Source organism: Protopterus annectens, chromosome 3.part0, assembly GCF_019279795.1.
Source record: "Protopterus annectens isolate FY-2018-M chromosome 3.part0, PAN1.0, whole genome shotgun sequence".
In the NCBI taxonomy this organism is placed as follows: Eukaryota; Metazoa; Chordata; order Ceratodontiformes; family Protopteridae; genus Protopterus; species Protopterus annectens.
This window is the reverse complement of record NC_056731.1, coordinates 1,620,840,744-1,620,866,219: the sequence shown is the minus strand read 5'-3', so window position 1 is coordinate 1,620,866,219 and position 25,476 is coordinate 1,620,840,744.

Here is a 25,476-nt window from a genome sequence, read left to right as displayed (position 1 = left end):
AATCCCCAATCCATCTGTGATGCTGTTTGCCAAACACCAGATCTAGGTCCTGCTCACAGTGAATGAAAAGGCCCAACACCAACATGATGTTAAATATTGGAGTGTGTTTCCATGCAACTGGCTATGGTAATGTTACCACAGCTGTTCCACATGCAATCAGCAAGAGGAGGGCTGCGATTCATGCAGAGGCCTTCAGCTGATCATGAGCATCACTTACAAAACACATGTTGCTGCTTAAGCAAAGCAGGTGTAGTTCTCCACATCCACCAGAGAGGGACTGAAAGAGGCAGAGGCAAAGATAAGTCAGGGAGGGGGAGTAAAACCTAAGCATGTTTGTGTCACACACCCACCAGTACAGGGTATCAAACCCCTGACTATGTATTGCTATCACATGTTTTTGCACTTACTGGATGCGCCAAAGAGCTTACATGTGGAGGAGCTCTCCAAACGTATATATGATGGTGAGTGACATCTGCAACAGTGATATGGTAGCAATATGGTAGGTGTAGTACATGTGCCTGTCCACATGGAAAGGTGTCAGCGTCAACACAGCCACACTCTCTCAGGGACTCACACACATTGACACACTTGGCAAGGTCAGGAATACACCTTCTCACTAGTTAGTTTGCCACAATACAGTACTGTGCAGGTATCACATGCACCACAGGGGTTATCTGAAGGTTATATGGGCAAAGGGTATGTGGAGGTGTCCGACATCAGGCAGCATGCTTTAGTATGCCAATGGGGGTTGTAGTGAGTGGGAATGTGGTCAAAGCATCATACACCACACACACAGACACACGGTGTCAGTATTGACATGCATACATGCATTAGATCACAGGTGTATAGTGGTTGACTGTGCCAGAAGGCTATACAAGGCTAGGTGAAGGGTATACCTTGGGATCAGGCCACATGACAATGGTCTGCAGTGTGGCTCAGGGGTGTAGTGTCTGGACTGGCCCACACAGGTGGGTATTGTATTCACCATCCAGTCACCTGGGTAACAATTGTGTGTGGCCATTGCTGTTTGATGCTTGCCATGTATGTGCTTTTTAGTCCATGACATGGATGCTGTCTGGGATGTGCACACATCCCACATGCATGTACAGTGACATGAGGAACTGTACCTGGGGTGCCTGGCCCATGTTGTGTGCACAGATTGTTATAATCAGACGTGCCTGTCATGGCCTCATGTGCTGAAAACAGGTAATGGACAGCAGGTTGACCCTGCACCTACATTGATAGCATGATACAGGTATTCCCTGGTGTCAGTGGCATCTTTCCACACAGGGCATGTGTATAAGGCATGTTATGTCCTTTGTGTGTCACATTTGATGATACCACAGGTGTTGCAGGCATCCAGTGGGGAGCATAGTGAAGGCACACTGTCTGCATGTATGTGCATATTTTAATGATGGACAGGGTGGCATGCCCTCTGTCGTCCACTGCAATCACACCATGGTTACTATCTGTGGGTGATATGCAGGGTACTAGCAACATAGCAGTTGTTGCCTAGGCAAGTGTGTTTGTGTATGAGACATGGTTTGAGAGTGTTCTCTGTGTAATACAAGGGTTGCTAATATTGTTCTCCAGGCCTTGATGTCACATGTAGGGGTATGGATTGCCACCCCAGCTTCTCAGCTAGGTCACATCTGTTATCCTTGTAAGGTGGACATTGTGACATATAACAGGGCCACCATATAAGTAATTTGCAAAACCCATTTCACAATGAGTCCAGTTGTTACACACTCACACCCACATCCACACAGGATATGAATGACACACACACACACACACACACACACACACACACACACACACACGCACACGCACACACACACCTGCCATGTATAGGATTAGAACTCCTGTCTCCTACTTTATTAAACTACAGCATTACACAGTTATAGGATGCGCCACGGAGATTACTGGAGTTTTCCTTCCCCAAAGGTGTATTTCACAGAGAATGATATCAGCAGGCTTGCCAAAGTAGTGCATTTGAATTGAAGCGAGTGTGACTAGCCTAAAAAGGCACTGCTCCCTACACAGACATAGAAACACACACACAAACATACACACTTGCCATGTGTGAGAACAGAACCCTTACCAATGTACTGTATCACACTACAGCAATAAGCTGTTATAAAATGCGCCATGGAGATTACTAGAGTACTCTTTCCCCAACGGTGTATTTCACAGTGAATGACATCAGCAAGCTTGTCAAAGTAGGGCATCTGAAATGTAGTGAGTGTGACTAGCCTAAAAAGCATTGCTCCCTACACAGACATAGAAACACACACACAAACATCCACACTTGCCATGTATGGGAATAGAACCCCAACCAAAGTACTATATCACACTACAGCATTACTCTGTTATAGGACATGCCACAGTGATTACTGGGCTACACTTTTCCCAAAGGTGTATTTCACAGTGAATGACATCAGCAGCCTTGCCAAAGTAGGGCATTTGATCTGTAGTGAGTGTGACTAGACTAAAATGCATTGCTCCTTACACAAAGAAACACACACACAAACATCCACACTTGCCATGTGTGGGACTAGAACCCCTACCAAAGTACTATATCACACTACGGCATTATGCTGTTATATGATGCACCACAGAGATTACTAATCTACACCTTTATCAAAGGTGTATTTCACAGTTAATGACATCAGCAGCCTTGCCAAAGTGGGGTATTTGAATTGTAGTGTGTGTGACTAGCCTAAAACATATTGCTCCCTACACAGACAGAGACACACACAGTTGCCATGTCTGGGATTAGAACTCCTACCTAACTAGCTTATTACACTACAGCATTACGCAGTTATAGGACACACCATGGAGATTACTGGTTTACACCTTTCTCAAAGGTATATTTCACAGTGAATGACATCAGCAGCTTTGCCAAAGTAAGGCATTTGAACTGCAGTGAGTCTGACTAGCTTAAAAAGCATTTCTCCCTACACAGACAGAGATACATACACACAAACACACACAGTTGCCACATCTGGGATTAGAACTCCTACCTAACTAGTTTATCACACTACAGCATTATGCATTTACAGGACATACCACTGAGATTACTGGGCTACACCTTTCCAAAATGTGTATTTCACAGTGAATGACATCAGCAGCCTTGCCTCAGTAGGGCATCTGAATTGTAGTGAGTGTGACTGGCCTAAAAAAGATTGCTCCCTACACAGACACACACACACACACACACACACACACACACACACAGTTACCATGTCTGGGATTAGAACTCCTACCTAAGTAGTTTATCACACTACGGCATTACGCAGTTATAGGACATGCCACGGAGATTATGGAGCTACACCTTTTCCAAAGGTATATTTCACAGTGAATGACATCAGCAGGCTTGCCAAAGTAGGGCATTTGAATTGTAGTGAGTGTGACTAGCCTAAAATGCATTGCTCCCTATACAGACAGAGACAATCACACACAGTTGCCAAGTCTAGGATTAGAACTCCTACCTAACTAGTTGATCACACTACAGCATTATGCTATTATAGGACACGCCACAGAGATTACTGGGCTACATCTTTTCCAAACACAGTGAATGACATCAGCAGGCTTGCCAAAGTAGGGCACTTGAATTGTGAGTGTGACTAGCCTAAAAAGCATTGCTCACTGCACAGACACACACACACACACACACACACACACACACACACACACACACACACACACACACACACACACACACACACACACACAGTTGCCACGTCTGGGATTAGAACTCCTACCTAACTAATTTATCATACAACAGCATTACGCAGTTTTAGGACGCACCACAGAGATTACTGGGCTACTCCATTCCCAATGGTGTATTTCAAAGTGGATGACATCAGCAGGCTTGTCATAGTATGGCTATGGGGAGGGCAGTGTGTGTGCATGGGCCATAACCCATTCATCCAGAGGTCGACACACCACATGCAGGCACACGTATGACTATATTTCGCAGGTAAGTGTATATAGCTGCTAGATGACTACTGCCTTGTACAGTCATGTTGCACAGCTAGCACTTGCACCACATAGTCTGTAATGCTGACGGATAACAATGGCTAAGTTCTACAGTAGGTGACATTTACACATCATGTGGTTGTAGCCATTTGGCTGTGTGCTGGGTGGGACAGGCCTCATGATGGATGTCTCTTTGTCACAGTCACTCTCTTCCACACATCTCTGTATGTCTATTTTTGACATATTGTAGTGTGTTGTCCTTGGATATATGTCTGTATTCCTATCCAATGTGTGCGCAAAGCATGACTGGTACATAATGAGGAGTGTATGCACTAACATCTGCAACTGTTGGGTATGTATGGTCCATTGTTGTTTGCAGACATGGGCTACATTTAAGTGTGTGAACATGCCCAGTATGCCCTTCCGTACTGAATGTGTGGATCCATTCCAGGTAGTTTGTACTCCAGTGCAGACCTTTGTGTTGTACACCTAAAGTAGCAAACTGTTTTTACAAGGTATTCATAGATCATTTGGCAATATGGGGTCAAACTGTGCAAGGGATAGTGTGTACTGTAGGTGATTGTGTCTGTGTTGCTTCTGTTACATGGTACTGGTGTTAGCAGAGATATTCAGACGTGTACTGTTATACACTGCAATGTTTTATGTCCTCAAGTACTGTTAGGTGGAAATTCTTGCTCACAGTGATGTCCTGGGGAACATGGGTGAATGTAGCTGTGTCCAGTATTGTGGGCAAATGCCTCCATAGTCATGGAAATGTATGCCATTCTGAAGGGGGAGCTGCAGACACTTGCTGCTGGGTCTGTGTATCTGGTTCAGCACCTTGGTACAGTGCTAGGAGAGGATCTCATACTTGTACATCCATCGACATGACATTGGCACAGCCTTTGCATTTGTCTACACCTGTCCTGCTGGCTGAGACTGTTGTTGGGTATGTATACTTCCCTGACTGGCATGTGTGTGTCATATGGACATACATGTGGCCCAGCACATTTCCTGCAGTGTTTTTTGTCACCATGCGTAGTACTGGCTACTATGGTGACACCAGTATTTGTTACAGATCTCACGCTGCCACTATAGGTGTCTACTATCTCCTGGCATTCCATTCAGCCACCAGATTCCCTTGCATGCTCATATCCGTACCATAGATACATGTAACAACACATACTAGGATGGAAAAACGATAAAACCACAGTCACCTTGCTCCAGCAAACTTGAGTTAAACTCGATGCACCAAACGGCTTAAGAAAGCCAACAAGTAATAGTTCAAAAGTTCTAAACGCAAATTTTATTCAGAAGCGTTTTCGCCGTGCTCACTGGCGTGGCTTCTTCAGAGAACAAATAATCAAAATAAACTAAGTACACCATATATAAGTTGTAGAAAGGAAGTGATGTCATGACAAATCTTAAAATACTTTCAATTTACAAGTTTTTAAAAATTGATTAAAAAATAATATATGAAAGTGTTTAAACACCATACAAGATATTACAATAGATGTATTTTTAAAAATGTTATCAAGCAGTAACTTAATAAGTCATATTAACAATGCCAAAGAATTGACAGAAGGTGTCCAAACGTTTTTTTCAAAAGACTTATACTAAACACCTATATCAGTCATTAAAAACCTATTAAAAATAAAAATATTGTTACGAAAACTGAAATCAGCCTAACTTTATAAGGTACGTGTAAGTTCAAAAGACAGCTTATTATGTATACTAAATAAAGTATACTAGATGGGCAAGACTAACGTTAAAAGTGCATTCAAATTAATTATCGCAAATAACTTCTCATTTTCAGAACTGGTATAATATTACAGTTCTCGTTCAATCCAGGAAAATGAAAAGCATCTGTTCTAAATTGCCATTCAAGCTCAGAGATTTCAAGTAATAATGGGGTGGGACCACCCCTAAAAGGTGTTTGTGTTTGATCAATGGCCATAAATGAAAAACTATGGCCAGGTTGGTCAATAATATGTTTAGCTAAGGCGTTGCTGTCATTTCTATTTTTAATTGCATACAAGTGTTCGTACATACGATCCCGTAATCTACGGTCAGTCTTTCCGATATAGAAAGAAGGACAGCAATCGCACAAAGCAACATAGATTTACTTTCACAATTGAGCGGAAACCTAATAGTGAACTTTTTGTCTCTCACAGTGAATGTCTGACCCGATCTAATTTTATAACACCTGTTACAAAAGCCACATGGATACATACCCAGCTTTTTGTTAAAAAATTTGTTAGAGAAATCCCTCTGCAACAACTCTTTTAAATTAGTGTTTCTTTTAAAAACAAATCTAGGAAATAATCCAAATTTCTCTGTCAGGGTAGGGTTACTTAAAATGAAATCCCAATTTTTCCATATGATTGTAACAATGGCCTTAGAGTTAAAACTGTATGTAGTAACATAACTCAGAGAAGAGTCAAAAGAAGTTGTTATGTTGTTACCTTCAACCCCGTCAGTCAAGGTAATATCAGGAACAAGTAAACCATCAGTGGTAGGTTGCAATTCACCATTAGAGTTTTTCATAGATAAGATGGCCTTAAAAAATCCATTAATCCTTTTTGTGTTTACTTCATTAAACAATTCATCAATGAGTTGTACTGGATAACCTCTATTAAAAAACATGTCTGACAGTAAATCACATTCTTCATGAAAATCTAATTTCAAAATTGTCCTAAAAACTTTGTAAAAAATATTGTTAGTGCAAAATTCTGTTTCATAGTTAAACAAAATTTGGTTAAACCTTCAATAGTTTCCGTCTAAAAAGATATCTGGAAATTTGTAAGAAATTAAATTCTTTAATAATGTTTCACAAAATATGGCCAATCTACACTTAATACTGAATCTAATTCAGGTAGAATAAGTTTAAGGTTAAAAAAAATTTTCCCAATACCCAAATTAGAAGCCCAAAGGGGCCGTATCCATGAAAATTCTGTTGGGATTGATTACCTACATGGTTGGTGTTTAACCCTTTAATTCTTTTAAATGCGTCTGGCCAGTTAAAATTGCTGTGAAGACCATTTCCAAAGAATCTTTAATTATTATCTTGAGATGAACAATATTGGTATCAGAAATTTGAAACCAAACTTCAGGGGTTTTCTTATACTTGTCCAAAAGAACTTTCATTTACCTATTTCTAATTTTAAACCCAGCAATGCATAATGTCAAATGCTCGGGTAATCATTTTGAACATGGAAAATTTAAATATTTTTAATTTTTGTCCATATTTATTTCTTAAAAGTGCCCAACCTGATTTTCATTTTGTTTGAATAAGTTGGGTAGTAATTGGAGCCTTTTGATTTGGAAAAGCTCCTTCAATTCATAAAACACTTAATTGTTTCAGTAAACCAATGGCGAAAATAAATTTCCGTAAACCCCTTGAACAACCTTTCATGGATACATTGTTTAAAATAGGCAGATCAAAAGTTGTAGTTTTAAAGTTTAAAACTTTGTTTCAAAAAGCTTAAGTTTGTCTGTAAGAGCAGTATTTGCACATTATTTACAGGTGCAATGTTGCTGATTCTGATTTGAAAAAACCATCATATTTGCACCATTTCTGCAAGGTTTAGAAGTTTTATTAATTACTGCCAGTAACAACATTATTGACACCTTTTTGGCTGAGTTTGCACGCGGGAACCTGAAAGAACACATTAGGAGCTCCATTCCTTTCCCAAACTATTTGGCCTAAAAAGCAGATTGAGACCAGATGACTAGCTCCAAATTAACGAAATTTCCATGATTTCCTCCTTCCCCCTGTTGGTTTGGTATTTATATGTTTTGATCCGGGAAAACTAAGTTGTCGCAAAATTTGGCTTCGGCAAGGTAAGAAAAGCAGTGTGCGTGAAACCAAACATACGTCAGGTTCAGCTATTCTATTCACATCATTTTTCAACTCGTCAACTGCATTCTGTTGGCTTATTCAGACAGCTGCTGGCATGTGGTAGCATACACCTTTCCTGCAGATTTTCACCTTAGCGGCTTCAAAGTTGAAACATAGGTGTTATATCTTCCTGGCATATGGCAAACAGATAAACCAAAACCAATATGGAAAACTAAAACCACAAGTCACGCCTTCAGCAAACTTGGAGTTAAACTCGATGCGCAAGCGGCTTAAAGAAGCCAACAAGTAATAGTTCAAAAGTTCTAAGCGCAAATTTTTATTCAAGCGTTTTAGCGTGCTCACTGGCGTAGCTTCTTCAGAGAACAAATAATCAAAATAAACTAAGTACACCATATATAAGTTGTAGAAAGGAAGTGATGTCATGACAAATCTTAAAAATGCACAATTTACTAAGGTTTTAAAATTGATTAAAAAATAATATATAGAAGATGTTTAAACACCATACAAGATATTACAATAGATGTATTTTTAAAAATATTTATCAAGCGAGAAGTAACTTAATAAGTCATATTAACAATGCCAAAAAGAATTTCAGATTATTAGCGGTTTTTTCAAAAAGGCTACACTGGCTACCTATATCAGTCATTAAAACCTATTAAAATAAAAATATTCACGAGAAACTGAAATCAACCTAACTTTTATAAGATGCGTGTAAGTTCAAAAGACGGCTATTATGTATACTAAATAAAGTATACTAGATGGGCAAGACTAGCATTAAAAGTGCATTGATTAATTATACTTAAAATAACTTCTCATTTTCAGAACTGGTACCAATAATACAGTTCTCGTTCAATCCAGGAAAATGAAAAGCATCTGTTCTAAATTGCCATTTCAAGCTCAGAGATTTCAAGTAATAATGGGGTGGGATACCCCTAAAGGTGTTGTGTTTGATCAATGGCCATAAATGAAAACTATGGCCAGGTTGGTCAATAATATGTTATTTAGCTAAAGCGTTGCTGTCATTTCTATTTTTAGTACATACAGAGTGTTACGTGCATACGATCCGTAATCTACGGTCAGTCTTTCCGATATAGAAAGAAGGACAGCAATGCGCACAAAGGCAGCATAGATTTACTTTCACGAATTGGCCGGAAACCTAATAGTGAACTTTTGTCTCTCACAGTGAATGTCTGACCGATCTAATTTTAAGCACCTGTTACAAAAGCCACATGGATACATACCCAGCTTTTTGTTAAAAATTTGTTAGAGAAATCCCTCTGCAACAACTCTTTTTAAATTAGTGTTTCTTTTAAAAACAAATCTGGAAATAATCAAATTTCTCTGTCAGGAGTAGGGTTGCTTGAAATGAAATCCCAATTTTTCCATATGATTGTAACAATGGCCTTAGAGTTAAAACTGTATGTAGTAACATAACTCAGAAGAGTCAAAAGTTGTTATGTTGTTACCTTCAACCCGTCAGTCAGGTAATATCAGGAACAAGTAAACCATCAGTGGTAGGTTGCAATTCACCATTAGGTTTTCATAGATAAGATGGCCAAAATCCATTAATCCTTTTGTGTTTACTTCATTAAACAATTCATCCAATGAGTTGTACTGGATAACCTCTATTAAAAACATGTCTGACAGTAAATCACATTCTTCATGAAAATCCTCCAATCCTTGCCGCTCCTGACAAAATTGTCCCTTAACAATAGCTCTTTTTTGTCTGTAGGGATGATGGCTAGAAAGTGCAAGAAAGAGTTGCAATGCGTTGGTTTCTATAAATGTTTGAAACAAAGATTTGGGATTGAAAATCTTTCCAGTTTTCCGTCTAAATAATCAATATCTGGCATTGGGGAAAAATTTGTAGTAAATTTTAGAAATTCCGTGGTACTATTGATAGTCTTCACAAAATTATTGGCCATAGTACTATCACCTTTAGACCAACACAAAGATATCATCTAGATATCTAGTGTAGAATTTAACTGGTTTCATGAGGGTGATGAGAGAGAAAACAAATGTTTTCCCAATACCCCATGAAAAGTTAATACGAAACCCCACAAGGAGAGCCCATGGCTTCCTCCTTGCTTCTGTAAATAGTACTTCTTGTCCAAAAGTAAAAATAATTTGAAGACAACACTATGTCCAAAATCACGGTAATAACATCAATAATCATTCTTTGGAGCTCCAAATTCGAGAGAGAAGGAGGGCTAATAACCATTCAAGGGCATCCTGATGAGGAATTGATGTAAACAGGTCCACCACATCCAACAGTGAGAAGTTAACTTCACTGTTGAAAGGGTTGACAGTTAATAACCTCTAAGAAGGACCAAGAATCATACAAACTCCTGGTAAATGTGCTACATACTTTACGATAAAAGTTTGTCAACTAACCTAGCACTGGGGTATGTCTCATTGTTGATGACCTTCCAGTAATTCGCTGGCTCTCATGGGTGGATTATTCAAGTCATTATGTACCTTAGGTATGCCAAACATAACAGGAATTTTTGGCAATGTTATATCAGTATAGTTGTAGGTGTCAAAATCTATTTTTGTTTTAGAAATAAATCACCGAAAGTACCCTCTTATTCGGTATGTGCTCCTTTGCACTTCATTAAAAAGATGCTTCAACATATGCAGGTGGCTCAAATGGGCAGCATCTTCTCCTTTGTATATTTGGTTATCAAAAGATAACCAGGCCTCCCACACCCTTGTCAGGTTTGATTAATCTAACTTTGAAGTATTACAGAGGTTATCAATAGTTGGATTTGTTCTTTAGAAATTAATTAAAATCATACATCATCCCTTTAAACCTGTCACTAAACATGTGTCTGAGGTCAACTTCACAAAACCTGTTCAAATAGCAGTAAGGGGTGCAAGGGGTGGATTAAAAACACTAGGCAATCTTAAGGTAGAAGGCAAATGTGAAATTAGTTTCTATTAAAAAAGAGCTTTTAAATTGAGGCTTCCTTGCAAAGCATTTTAAAATTATATATTATTAATTAATTACAGGTAATCAGATATGCAAACTATGCTAATTTCTTCTCGATAATCGTCGTTCTGTCAGTCTATCCCCTCACAAGCTTTTACCTTTATTCAGTTTCAATTTAGCCAGCAATGCATCAGTACTTGCTAGTCAAAATGCAATTAAGTAATCATATTTGAACATGGAAAAATTTAAATCATCTTTTTAATTCTTTGTCAGTATTTCAATTTCAATTAAAAGCTGCCCAACCACAGTTTTCATAATGTTTTGATGATAAGTTGTAGTAATTGGATGCCCACTGCATTTGGAAAAGCTCCTTCAATTCAGTGAAAACACTAAATTGTTCAGTAAACCAGATGGCGAAAAATGAATTCCGTAAACCCTTGAATCAAGCCTTCATGGATACATTGTTTTAAAATAAGCAGATTCGTTGTAGTTTTTGGTTTTCGAAACTTTGTTGTCAAAAGCTTAGTTTGTACTTAGCCAAGAGAAACGGTATTTGCACCATTATTTTACAGTTTTTGATATTTGCCAGATTCTGATTTGAAAAAAACAAGCGCATCAGTATTTTGCATCCATTCTGCAAGGTAGAAGTTTTACTTACATTACTGCCAGTAGCACAGCATTATTGCGCACCATTAGCCATTTAGTTAATGCGCTGAAGCTGAAGAACAGCGGTAGGGGGCTCCATTAGGTTCGAAACGCTGGCTAAGGCCCATTGTGAGACCAGATGTACTACCTCCAAAGTTAACGAAATTGTCATGATTGTGCGATGCTGGCACTGCTTGGTTTGGTATTTATGCCCATATGATTCGATCCAGCAGCGGTAAAAGGAAGCGGTTGTGCTGCGGGATTTGGTCTTCGGCGGGGCAGAAAAAGCAGTGTCGCGATGAAACCAAACCACTCCGTCCAGCGGTTCACGGTATTCCTATTCACATCATTCCTTTCAGCTTCTCGTCAAGCCTAGCATTTGGCAGTGGGGCTTTTCAGCGAATCAGGCTGCCAATGTAGTAGAAACTTTGCCAAAAATCCTGATTTTTCACCATTGGCGTTTCAAAGTTAGAAAGAATATATGTGGAGTGCTGGGGCTATCAGGTCTTTCATTGGCCATATGGACCAAACTAGCAGAACGTTACAAAAAGCAGAAACCAAATGGAAAAACTTGATAAAACCACAGTCACCTTGCTCCCAGCAAACTTGAGCAGGTTAAACTTCTGATGCACCAAGCGGCTTAAGAAAGCCAACAAGTAATAGTTCAAAGTTCTAAGCGCCAAATTTTTATTCAGAAGCGTTTCGCTTGATGCTCACTGGTAGTGGCTTCTTCAGAGAACAAATAATCAAAAGGAAATAAACTAAGTTTACCTGCCATATATAAGTTGTAGAAAGGAAGTGATGTCATGACAAATCTTAAAATACTTTCAATTTACAAGTTTTTAAAATTTGATTAAAAAATAATAATATATGAAAGTGTTTAAACACCATACAAGATATTACAATAGATGTATTTTTAAAAATGTTATCAAGCAGTAACTTAATAAGTCATATTAACAATGCCAAAGAATTGACAGAAGGTGTCCAAACGTTTTTTTCAAAAGACTTATTTAGGCTGATTTCAGTTTTCGTAACAATATTTTTATTTTTAATAGGTTTTTAATGACTGATATAGGTGTTTAGTATAAGTCTTTTGAAAAAAACGTTTGGACACCTTCTGTCAATTCTTTGGCATTGTTAATATGACTTATTAAGTTGCTGCTTGATAACATTTTTAAAAATACATCTATTGTAATATCTTGTATGTGTTTTAAACACTTTCATATATTATTTTTAATCAATTTTAAAAAACTTAATAGAATTCGAAATGTACTTTAAAGATTTGTCATGAACATCACTTTCACTTCTACAACTTATATAATGAATTGTGCTTAGTTTATTTTGATTATTTGTTCTCTGAAGAAGCTCTGCCTTCCAGTGAACTGCAGCAACGCAGCTTCTGAATAAAATTTGCGTTTAGAACTTTTGGAGACATATTTACTGTTGGCTTTTCTTAAGCACCGTTTGGTGCATCTAGTTTAACTCAGGAGTTTGCTGGAGCACAGGTGACTGTCGATTTAATAATTTCGTTTTCCATTTGGTTTTCTGCCTTTTGTGCGTTCTGCTGGTTTGTCCATATGACGAACCTGCGTAACTGAACCTGATAGCCCAGCACTCACATATTTTTTCAACTTTGAGCGTAATGAGTGAAAATCAGAGAGTTTTTGGCAGGATTTCTACTTTGCATTGGCGACGCCTTGTCTGAAAACTCGACCAGCTAAATGCTGGAAGCTTTGGCGCCAGTTGAAAGGTGAATGTGAATGGAATAGGAGTCGTGGCGTTGACGCCATGAGTGTGGTTTGGTTTCATGCCGCTTTTGCTTTTTCTTACCTCTGCGAGGCCAAATCCCGGCCTTTAACCCGCTTCGCTACTTTTACGCTTGCTGGATCGATAATCATATGGGCATAAATACCAACCAAGCAGCGGCAGCGCCTGCGTGTACAATCGCGTCAATTCGTTGAACTAAGACAGCGGCTGGCACGTCTGGTCTCCAATGGAAACCATTCTTTTAGCGCAAATAGTTCCGGACGAAGACTCTAATGCTGACGTTTATTTCGGCTTCAGCGTACTAACTCGGCCCGGCGGTGGCAATAATGTTGCTGGCGGTAATAGTAAAATGAAAACTTCTAACCTTGCAGAATGGATGCAAAATACTGATGCGTTTGTTTTCAAATCGAGAATCTTTCAGCAACATTGCACCTGTATAATAATTGGTTACAAATACTGTTTCTCTACAGACAAACTTAAGCTTTTTGACAACAAAGTTTTGAAACTAAAAACTACAACTAGAATGCTTATTTTAAACAATGTATCCATGAAGGCTTGATTCGAGGTTCACGGGTCATTTTTCGCCATCTGGTTTACTGAACAATTTAGTGTTTTTCACTGAATTGAAGGAACTTTCAATGCGGGCATCCAATTACTACAACTTATCATCAAACATTATGAAATCAGGTTGAGCAGCTTTTAATTGAGAATTGAAATACTGGACAAAGAATTAAAAGATGATTTAAATTTTCCATGTTCAAATATGATTACGATCGACCGTACTTTGACTAGCATTGATGCATACCACCTGGTCTAAATTGAAATTAAACTGAATAAAGGTAAAAGCTTGTGAGGGATAATTAGCAAGCGTACAAAATGTAGTGCTAACATTCCTAGACTTCAGGTTTTGGACAAGTATAAGAAAACTGAAGTTTGTGTAGCTGAAGTTTGTGCAATAAAACCAATCTGATACAATATTGATTCATCTCAAGATAATAATGATGATTCTTTGGAAGATGAGTCTCACAGCAATGTTGAAACTGGCCCTAAACGCGGTAACAGAATTAAAGGGTTCATACAAACACCAACAGTAATGTGGTAATAACAATCCTAAACAGAATTATCATGGTAATAATAATTTTTAGGCCAGCGCAACCCTGCGTCAGTCCAACAAGGCGGAACTGGAACTGATCAACCTTAACTTCAGTGAACTGATTGATGATGACTTCACTTGTTGAAGTTTCACATGCTCCAGTGGTCCCTCCTGTTCTAGAAGGTCCGAAAATCATTGTTAATCAAAAAGGTGACTTTAAGATATACAATTTTACAGACCTTCCACTTACAAATGAACTTGTTGAGCTGTTGGCGTATGGGTACAATTTTCCTTTGTACCGAGTAGATTTGGTGACATTTCTAAAGAAATTATTAATTTAAAATGCTTTGTAAGCTCAATTTAAAGCTCTTTTTAATAGTGAAGCGTTTCACATTTGCCTTCTACCCTTAAGATTGCCCTGGTGTTTTTAATCCACCCTTGCACCCCTCTTTACTGTTATTTGAACAGGTTTGTGAAGTTGACCTCAGACAACATGTTTAGTGACAGGTTTGGGAGGCGGATGACGTATGATTTTAACACTTCTAAAGAACAAATCCAACTATTGGATAACCTCTGTAATACTTCAGTTAGATTAATCAAACCTGACAAGGGTGGAGGCCTGGTTATCTTTGATAACCAAATATACAAGGAGAAGATGCGTTCCATTTTAGAGCCACCTGCATATGTTGAAGCATCTTTTAATGAAGTGCAAGGAGCACATAACAGAATAAGAGGGTACTTTGATTTATTTCGAAAACAAAATAGATTTTGACACTACAACTATATTGATATAACATTGCCAAAATTCCTGTTATGTTTGGCATACCCCAAGGTACATAAGGACTTGAATAATCCACCGCCCACATGAGAGCTTTAATTGACGGTCATCAATGACATACCCCTGCAGTGCTGCCAGGTGATTATTGACAAACTTTTGTCAGAATATGTAGCACATTTGGCCAGGAGTTGTAAGTGATTCTTGGTCCTTCTTAGAGGACTATTAGCGGTCAACGGCCTTCAACAGTGAAGTTAACTTTCTCACTGTTGATGTAGTGATGATTCCTGTTTACATCAATTCCTCATCAGGATGCCCTTTTGAATGGTTAGCCCTCCTTCTCTACGAATTTGGAGCTCCCAAAGAATGAGATTTGATGTTATTAATGTAGATTTTGGACATAGTGTTGTCTTCAGAATTATTTTTTACTTTTGACAAGAAGCATTGATTTACAGAAGCAAGGAGAAGCCATGTGAAAAAAAATATCTCCTTGTGGGGCTCCGATTCCGATGGCAACTTTTTCATGGGGTATTGGGAAAAACATTTTGTTTTCTCATCACCGCCCTCATGAAACCAGAAGGCGTTGTAAATTAAATTCTACCTGTTAACTAGATATCTAGATGATATCTTTGTGTGTTATTCAAAGGTGATAAAAGTACTATGGCCAATAATTTTGTGAAGACTATCAATAGTACTAGCTTGAATTTCTAAAATTTACTTTTACAAATTTTCCACTGTCAGATATTGATTATTTAGGCGTGAAACTATTGAAAGATTTTCAATCCCAAATCTTTTGTTTCAAACATTTATAGAAAACCAACGTGCTGCAACTCTTTCTTGCACTTCTCTAGCCATCATCCCTACAGTAGACAAAAAGAGCTATTGTTACCAGGACAATTTGTCAGAGCGGCAAAGATGTGCAGGTGCGCTGGGAGGATTTTCGCCGAAGAATGTGATTTACTGTTGTAGACATGTTTTTTAACAGAGGTTATCGATTTTGCACTCATTGATGAATTGTTTAATGAAGTAAACACAAAAGGATTAATGTATTTTTTAAGACCATCTTATCTATGAAAAACTCTAATGGTAATGCAAACCCTACCACTGATGGTTTACTTGTTCCTGATATTACCTGACTGGCAGAGGTTTGAAGGTAACAACATAACAACTTCGACCCTTCTCTGAGTTATGTTACTACATACAGTTTTGACTCTAAGGCCATTGTTACAATCATCACGGAAAAATTGGGATTTCATTTTAAGCGCAAACCCTACCTGACAGAGAAATTTGGATGGCATTTCCTAGGATTTGTTTTTAAAAAGAAACACTAATTTAAAAGAGTTGTTGCAGAGGATTTCTCTAACAATTTTTTAACAAAAAGCTGGGTAATATGTATCCATGTGGCTTTTTGTAACAGGTGTTATAGAGAAATTAGATTGGGTCAGACATTCACTGTGAAACAAAAGTTCACTATTAGTTTCCATCAGTGAAAGTAAATCTATAGTTTATGTTGCTTTGTGCCGTTGCTGTCCTTCTTTCTATATCTTGGAAAGACTGACCGTAGATGCGATAAATTATAGCACGTGGCAGCAATTACGGTAAAATAGAAATGACAACAGCGCCTTAGTTAAACATATTATTGACCAACTGGCCATGGTTTTTCATTTATGGCCGTGATCAAGCTTACAAACTGCCCTTTTAGGGGTATGGTCCCCGCCATTTATTACTTGAAATCTCTGAAGCGAAATGGCAATTTAGAACAGATGCTTTTCATTTTCCTGGATTCGGAACGAGAACTGTAATATTATACCAGTTCTGAAAATGAAGTTATTCGCGATATAGTACCATTTGAATGTAATCTTTAACGTTAGTCTTGCCCATCTAGTATACTTTATTTAGTATGCATAATAAGCTGTCTTTTGAACCACACCGTGCAGCTTATAAAAGTTAGGCTGATTTCAATTTTAAGAATGACAATATTTTTATTATTTTTTAATGAGGTTTTAATGACTGATATAGGTGTTTAGTATATACAAGTCTTTGAAAAAAGCGTTTGGACACCTTCTGTCAATTAACTTTGGCATTGATTAATATGACTTATTAAGATTACTGCTTGATAACATTTTTTAAAAATACATCTATTGTAATATCTTAAGGCTAATGGTCATTTAAACACTTTCATATATTATTTTTAATCAATTTTAAAACTTGTACTTGTAAATTGAAAGTATTTTTAGCTGGTTGTCATGACATCACTTCATACAACTTATATATGGTGTGCTTAGTTTATTTTTGATTATTTGTTCTCTGAAGCAGCTTCACGCCAGTGAGCTGCGACGGCGAAAAACGCTTCTGAATAAAATTTGCGTTTAGAACTTTTGAACTATTACTTGTTGGCTTTCTTAAGCTGTTTGGTGCATCGAGTTTAACTCAAGTTTGCTGGAGCAAGGAGACTGTGGTTTTATCGTTTTTCCATTTGGTTTCTGCTTTATGTACGTTCTGCTAACAACACATACTACTCCAATCAGCAATTGGTAAAGAGAGTGACTTACCTTGTGGATGTGCCAGTATTGAGGATGGTGCTGGGGGCTGCCAATGTCAGATGCACATAGTACACTCCCTATACATGGTGGAGCACAGGTAGTGTCATGTTTGGCATCCCTTTTACTGTTTGTGTGAGTCAGAGAGGTGTATGTGCTCTGCTTTGCCTCTTTGCCAAGGCCAGGACATATTGGGCATGCCTGCATCTGCTTACTGGGGCAGGCTCAGGTTGTGCAGGCCTTGGCATTGCTGGGGGGCTGTGTGGCCCCGCCCCATACTGTTCCTGCTGCAGCTGTTTCCCAGGATCATATTGTGTAACATGGCACATACAATAACAATTTGGGTACATGTAGCTGGTGAGTATTGCAAGGCTCCACCAGATGTGTCCAGGCACCAGAACAGTGACTTGAGCATCTCAAACACACACTCTATTATGATTCTGGTCTCTGCGTGTGACACATTATGGAGTTATTGTTTGGGTGTGAGTGCATTTTTGATGGGTGTCATCAGCCACGGCTCCAGTGTGTAATCAGCATCCCCCACTAGGTGACTGACTGTAAGGGATGATGTTCCCACTGGCAAATCTCTGGTACAGCTGCGTCAGATGCCAGATGTGGAAATCATGGTAGCTTCCAGGGCAGCCAGCACACACATTCATTATAATGTATTGTTGTAAACCACCAGGAAAGAAGGCAAACTGTGCTTAAAGAAAAAGGTATTCATTTAGCGCTTTCATTTGTGTAAGACCAGACTTCATCAAAACAATTTAAATATAAAACACTCCCCTTAAATACTGAATTCAAACAAGTCACATGATCAATTCAATTAACATTTTAAAAACATTTTAAAACTACACACACTTAAAATATCACAGCCTTCTATATAAAACAACCATACATTTTCATTTTTAAAATACTAAAAATACTAGTACACTCATTTAGCCCTGGGAATTGTGTAGCATTTAATCTTAATTGCCAGCATAGCTCACATTCTTCTAATTTTTCAGGGACAATTCTCCCGTGTACATCATAATGAATCTGTTGAATTACTAAAAACTTAAATTTGTGGTCCCCGCATTTTTCTACATGCCTACTTAATGCATTAGTTTTGACTTTTTTAGAGATGTCAGAAATGTGTTCATAAATCCTAGATTTTAATGCACTAACAGTTTTCCCTATATAAAACGCAGGACAGGTCAAACACTTTACCAAATAAACAATGTCCCTAGATGAACAATCAATATGTGAATTTATATGTAATTTAATACCATTCAATGTAAAAACATTTCCAGTTTCCATAATATGTGTGCATTAGTTACACCTTCCACATTTAAAATTGCCTATTCTTTTGTTGTTTATGTGTCCACATTTTGTTACAAATCCTCCCCTTTCCATGAGGTTCTTGAAATTTTAATCCCTTTTAAAAGTGAAATTCGGGGTACTGCCAAAAATCTCTAATAATTCCTAATCAATAATTAATAGGGGCCATTTTTTCTTTATGCTATCACAAATATAACCACGGTCCTTATTGTAGGTACCAATAAATGAAAAATGCCCATCTACATTTTTATTTTTAGTTGTAGTGACACAACCTGAAGCCACGTGAACGCCCCTAGCCATGTTTAAAATAGGAGGATAAACATTTCTGTTTCTTTTCTCCACAATTTATTTGTGTAACTCACTCAGCAAATACTCTGGATAACCTCTCGATCTAAACATTTTAAGAACAAATTCAATTTCTTGATTAAACTCTACCTCGCCTGTCACCATTCTGGATGCCCTAACCAATTGTCCTTTTACCACTGCTCTTTTTTGGTGAGCTGGGTGGCAGCTAGAATAGTCCAAATACAAGTTTGAAAATGTAGGTTTCCTGAAGATCCTAGAATTGAACAGTCTCTGTTCTAAATCTAATGAAATTTCCACATCCAAGTAGGATATCTTTTTGTCACTGTACTCGTGTGAATTTTAAAAATTCTACTGTGCTGTTAATATAATAAAAAAAATCTTCTAATTTATTCACAGAGCCTCTCCAGACAAAAAAGATATCATCCAAAAAACGTGTGTAATTGGACAGAAATGCACTGTATTTGCTGAACAGTGTGTTGTATTCCCAAAAGGACATGACTAAATTAGCAAAGGTTGGGGCACAAGCTGCCCCCATGGCAACCCCTACTTTTTGTCTATAATATTGCCCTTCAAAGAAAATAAAATTGTTGAGTAACACCACTTCCATTAAAGTAATTAAGGTGTTAATTATATGCCCTTCAGATTTCTTTGAAGCTAACAATTGTGCTTCAAGCCACTCAAGACCTAATTGGTGAGGGATAACACTAAATAAATTATTTACATCCATTGTCACAAAATAAATTTGTCCCAATGTTTCTATTTTATTTAGACTTGCCAAAAAGTGCCAAGAATCTTTACAAATATATTCAAAAGCTTGAAGTGTCCTTTTAAAGTGCTCATCCAAAAATCGAGCGATAAAAATAGTTTTTGATCTCTTAGAATTTACGATAGGCCTAAATGGAGGATTAATTAAAGTTTTGTGGATCTTAGGTATGCCGAATATACTCCCTACTACTGGATGTTCATTTTTCAAAAATATATATTCATCTAATGTGATGTTCGCTTGCATAATCATATCTTCTAATAGTAAATCTATTTTATGCCAAGCAATATTTATCCCATTGCAGGACATTTCTTCATATGTACCATCCATTAATATGTTATTCATAGCACACACATAGTCCACTTGATCCATAATTACCATTCCATCGCCCTTGTCAGGCTTCATAACACGTATTCCCCTATCGTGTATGATTTCGTTCAATAGTGTGTTCTCTTTTTTACTTAAATTGTCATAAGCAAATTCCCCCTTGTTTTTATTTTTCAAAATATTCCTAAAATCCAACTCACAGGTTTTTTCAAAAGCCAATAACTTATTATTCAGCGGTGGGTTGACTGTACTGGACCTTTTACAGGTAATCCCCCCATTTCTTTTGTTACTCATCTGATTGCAAAAATACATTCCTAAATTCAGTTTTCGTAAAAACATCTTGAATTCTATCAACAAATCTGCTATATTAGCACCTCTACTTGGCACAAAAGTGAACTCCTTAGATAATAATTCCACGTGTAATAAATCAAGATTTTTGCTGGAATAATTGAACAGTTTAAAATCCCCTTCTTTGTTCAAAAGAACCACCGGGGATATCCTCCCACAGTCTGTGTCAAAAACTGTTGTAAAATTGTCACCAAATATAGGACTAAAACAAAAGTCCTCTGCATTCAAATCAGCATTGTCCATACTCCTTAGATAATAATTCCACGTGTAATAAATCAAGATTTTTGCTGGAATAATTGAACAGTTTAAAATCCCCTTCTTTGTTCAAAAGAACCACCGGGGATATCCTCCCACATTCTGTGTCAAAAACTGTTGTAAAATTGTCACCAAATATAGGACTAAAACAAAAGTCCTCTGCATTCAAATCAGCATTGTCCATACTCGCTCTCCCTTTTAATAGGCTGACAACACTATGCTCTGTATCAGATGGTACAGAGTGCATTGTCCAAAAACTGTCGTTTAAAAAACTGTTGTTCAGCTCTTCGTTGGGCCAGACTAAATCATTAGTACAGTCTAAACAGTCCGCTATACACGACTCATTCCCAGTATACGTTACATCAATAGTTCTGTAACTTGTAATATTCACTATATTGCACACTTGGTCCCACCTTGTAAAATGTATATCTATATTAATTTCTAAATCATTTGTACATGTAATACAAGGGGAGACCTTACCTATAGTCCTGCTTTTCACCACTTGTTGCGCCTGTTGAATCTGTTGTTCCGTCTTTTGGGTCTCGCTCCCTGCTTCTGATACTTCTCCAATGAATACATCTCTTCGTAACTGTTGTTCCTCGCCCTCTGAAAAGAATAGTGCTCCTGCTGAACTCGGTTCTGCAAATGTTGTGAGCGCCATGGCTCAGGAATACCCTGAGAAGATCGCTGTTGTAAACTTTGTCTCTGCACTGTTTCATTATAATGCCCTGGGCATCGCACATGACCTGGCAGTTGATAGAGGGGAAGCCCTTGTGGTTGATGTAGACCCTACCCCGCTCACCAGGTGGTGCTTTGATGCATATGTGCGTGCATTCTATAGCACCCACCACCTCAGGGTATTCTGCTATTCGGTGGAAGAGACGCATATTGCTGACCAACACCTCACGGGTGTGGAGGAAATATACGTGCTCACCGGCATGTGCTGACATGGCAACCAGGAACTGTTGGAATACCCTGCATGCTGATGCCTGTGAGATCTCCATATTATCTTCAGTTGGGCTTTGGGAGCTACCTGTGGCTAGTATTCCTAGGCCTACACATACCTTGGTATCCACTGGGATGGGTTCCCCTCTGTTAGTTCTGAGTGTCAGGTGTGGCCGGCACAGATCAACAATTTGCTGTAGGAGGTCCCTGTCCACCATATAGTGCTCCACTATCTCCAGCTCATGTAGCCCCTGGTAGGTTACCCTGGGTCTGTACACCCTTCTCCGTCTCCTCACTGTGGGCTGGTCAACAGCATTCTCATCCTCACCACCCTTAGCCTCTTCCACATGTCGATGTCTGATAGCTGCTGCAACCCCTATCATTTTGTTGTTTTTGTTTGTTAAACGTTCCCCGCTTGTATACACTGGTGGTGTAGAGTATGTAGGAAAAAACAGAGGGAAAGTTGTTTGCATAGTTTATAGTAGTGTTCTGGGCTGGGCTGGTCTGCTGCATGTGTAATTGGCTGATTCTGATACATTTCACCTGCCAGCTATGCTAGTTCTCCTAGATTACCTTCCTACTGCTGTTTTCCCTTCCCATTGCCTTCCTGTTTAAGCCTGGGGGCACACCGTGCAAACGCAGTGCTCAAATGTGCACAGACCTGCTATTTGTTTCCCCTTTAAAACCCTGTGTGCAGCGCGCACACCCGCTTAGGCAATTTAAAGAGTGCTAGGCAGTCTCAGACACACCCCCTTGCTTAGCTCTGCTAAGCTAAGGGCAAACCTGAGCCACAGGGCTCCAATAAACTTGCAGTAGGCCTGACACACACCCCTATGATGTCAGCTAACTCCTAGGTTTGCACCAAGCTATTCCTGCTCTTACACTGCTGGGTGCTGACTAGCATGGAGGGTAAATCTAGGATTCAGTATCATTCCCCTCATTTGCATAGGTTTGTCTGATGATGCATAATTACAGGTCCCACACTGAGCCTCCCCCCTTAGCAACCACTATTCACTAGCCATGTTGTCTTCTGCCTGCCATTGAGTATAATGGCAAAATAATGATTTTGGTTAGAATGCTTATTTTATGGGGTTTTTCTAAGTTTTTGCCCAATCCCGTTTACGTGCCACTGCCCTACGTTTAAATAGCTGAGATCGGCTAAAAAAAATAAAAGTTGATTTTCTTATTTTTGCAACTGTGTTCCATGCCAATGGCCTTATACTTGGCCATTGGCATGCTTTCTACATAATATCCACCCTTTATTTAGAGCTGTCATGGCTCCATTTTGTAGTTTGCAGAAATGTACTCCATTACTGGCGGAGTACATTTCTACAGATTACACTAGCCCTGCACAGCTGGCTTCCAGTTTCCTGGATCGCAAATTCACCTCATTTGCATGGATTTCTCCTGCAAATGGGGTCATTTGCATACAGGGGCTGAGTCCGTGCAGGACTAGTGCAGGAGCACTCGTGCACGTCCCTACAGCTTAGTCCTGAATTGCACGGCAGACATATTGCCTGCTGGAGCTCCTGCACTAGTCCTGCACACCGTACAGGGCATGCTGAATCCAGGGAATGGTATATTAGTGTTACTATCATTTTTTGAATGATTTGTTTTTGCTGTGGGAAACAGTATTTTAAAACGTAATTACCAAAATATATTAATTATCAATGATTATGCTAATTAATGCAATGTGATTATACAATAAAAAAATCAGCTGCTGTTCTTCTTTTAAAATATACTCGACCATCATGTAGCGGCAGTGGTCAGAAAAGCCTTCTACTTGGTTCATCTCATAAGTAAAGGGATTGCATCCAGAAAAAAGGAAGTTATTACCTCTCTATACTCCTCCCTCATTAAACCAATAATTGACTATAATGCCCCATTTGGGATGTACCTCTTGAAACATCTGCATCAACTGGAAAGACCACTGAAATACCTCACAAAGAGAATCCATGGCCTCCAACACCTGTCCTATGCAGACAGGCTCAAATCACTATCACTCTACTCGGTATCATACAGATTGCTCAGGAATTATCTGTCTCGCCTACAACGCAATCTCAGAGCCTGCCCTACTAGAGATGCTCCATATCCATAAGTCTAACACCTCACGCACTACCTGCTCAAAAGGCCTGAATCTAATATGCAACATCAACAAAACCTGCTGGAGAGACGGGTTTGTCTCCTAGAGGCTGCCCTGTCTTTGGAATAGACTTCCTATACATGTCAAACAGTGCACCTCGCTGACCCACTTCAAGCACAACCTTGATGAGTGGATGGGAAACCACAAATTTGTCCCAGGGGTTCCACCTGCGTCCTTCATTGACAGGGGTGACAGGTTCTGACTGAGGTTTCTTTTTGGGGATAAGCTCTTGGCTAGGTTTGTAAGGGCCCCAGGGCCATTAACCTAATAACCTCCTATGATCCTATTAAGTCCCATTTTACATTAGAAGGGATGAAAACGCTTAGTAGATATTGGACATCAGTAAAACATTTGGGATAAATTGTCAATTCTGGTCTTTCCCTCCTCACTACATTTTGCATTTTAGTTTACTATTAATTTATTTTTCACCAGTAATAATGATAGTATGCCTAATTTCTTATTCGTATGCTGTGACTGTAGCTTATGGTTATCGTAAGCATAGTGTGTATGGTATTAATTTGCTTACTTAACACCGGGTATGCACGATTATAGTGAAAAGAACATTGTATGCTACCATGTTAAACCTTTGCATACCTTTTGAATGTAGGACTAAATGAATGGCTATTAGCTGTGATAGGCTAGTAAGTAAGAAATGTGGGTGGAGGTGCATTAACCAGTACTTCTATGACTGATGCTATCAGCAGACTGTCATATTAATCATGCAAACCTGATTAACAGCAAGCACGGATGAGAAGTGGTGGTGATTAACAGCAAACATGAATGAGAAGTGGTGGTGAATACACTTCTGTGGCACTGTCTGCCTTAGAGTGGTGCAAAAGTTTTCATGTCCATTGCAGCTAATGTACTATTGGACAGAAAAACACATATATGTGATTGGCAAAGCTACCTAATGTAAGAAGCCTTTGTAGTGAGAGAAAGGAAGAAGGTTAATGAGGGCAGGAAATGAAGTAATGAAATTGATGGGGTGGAGTGCTAGGAATGGGGGTAGATTGAGGGAGGGTGATATAAATGGTGTGCAGGTATCAGTGGGGTGTGACAGCAACTCTCTCTGGATGAGATTCCAAGTGGAAGCTTGCTTGGGGTCTCCAAACTGTTAATACCACCTCTGCTGAAAAACGTGCACTTTATTAAAGGCATCAAGTTATTTATTCATTTTTTTCTGTTGCCTTTTGCATTATTATGTTTAGTATAAAATGTATGCCACATTGTCACACCACTAGCAAGTGTGGGGTGGGTCTGGCTGTGGTGTTAAAAGCTTCATAAACCAAACCACATGTATGGTTAATTACCCCTGCTACAGGGATATAATCAGAACGTTTTCTTTTGTACAACTCTTTCAATGCCTCCCCAACCTCATATTCAAAACATATACACTTCTCGAAATTAATACTGTCCCTTAGACATGAAGGAATCAATCCATCCAACCACAATCCCCCATTTTTGCACATGG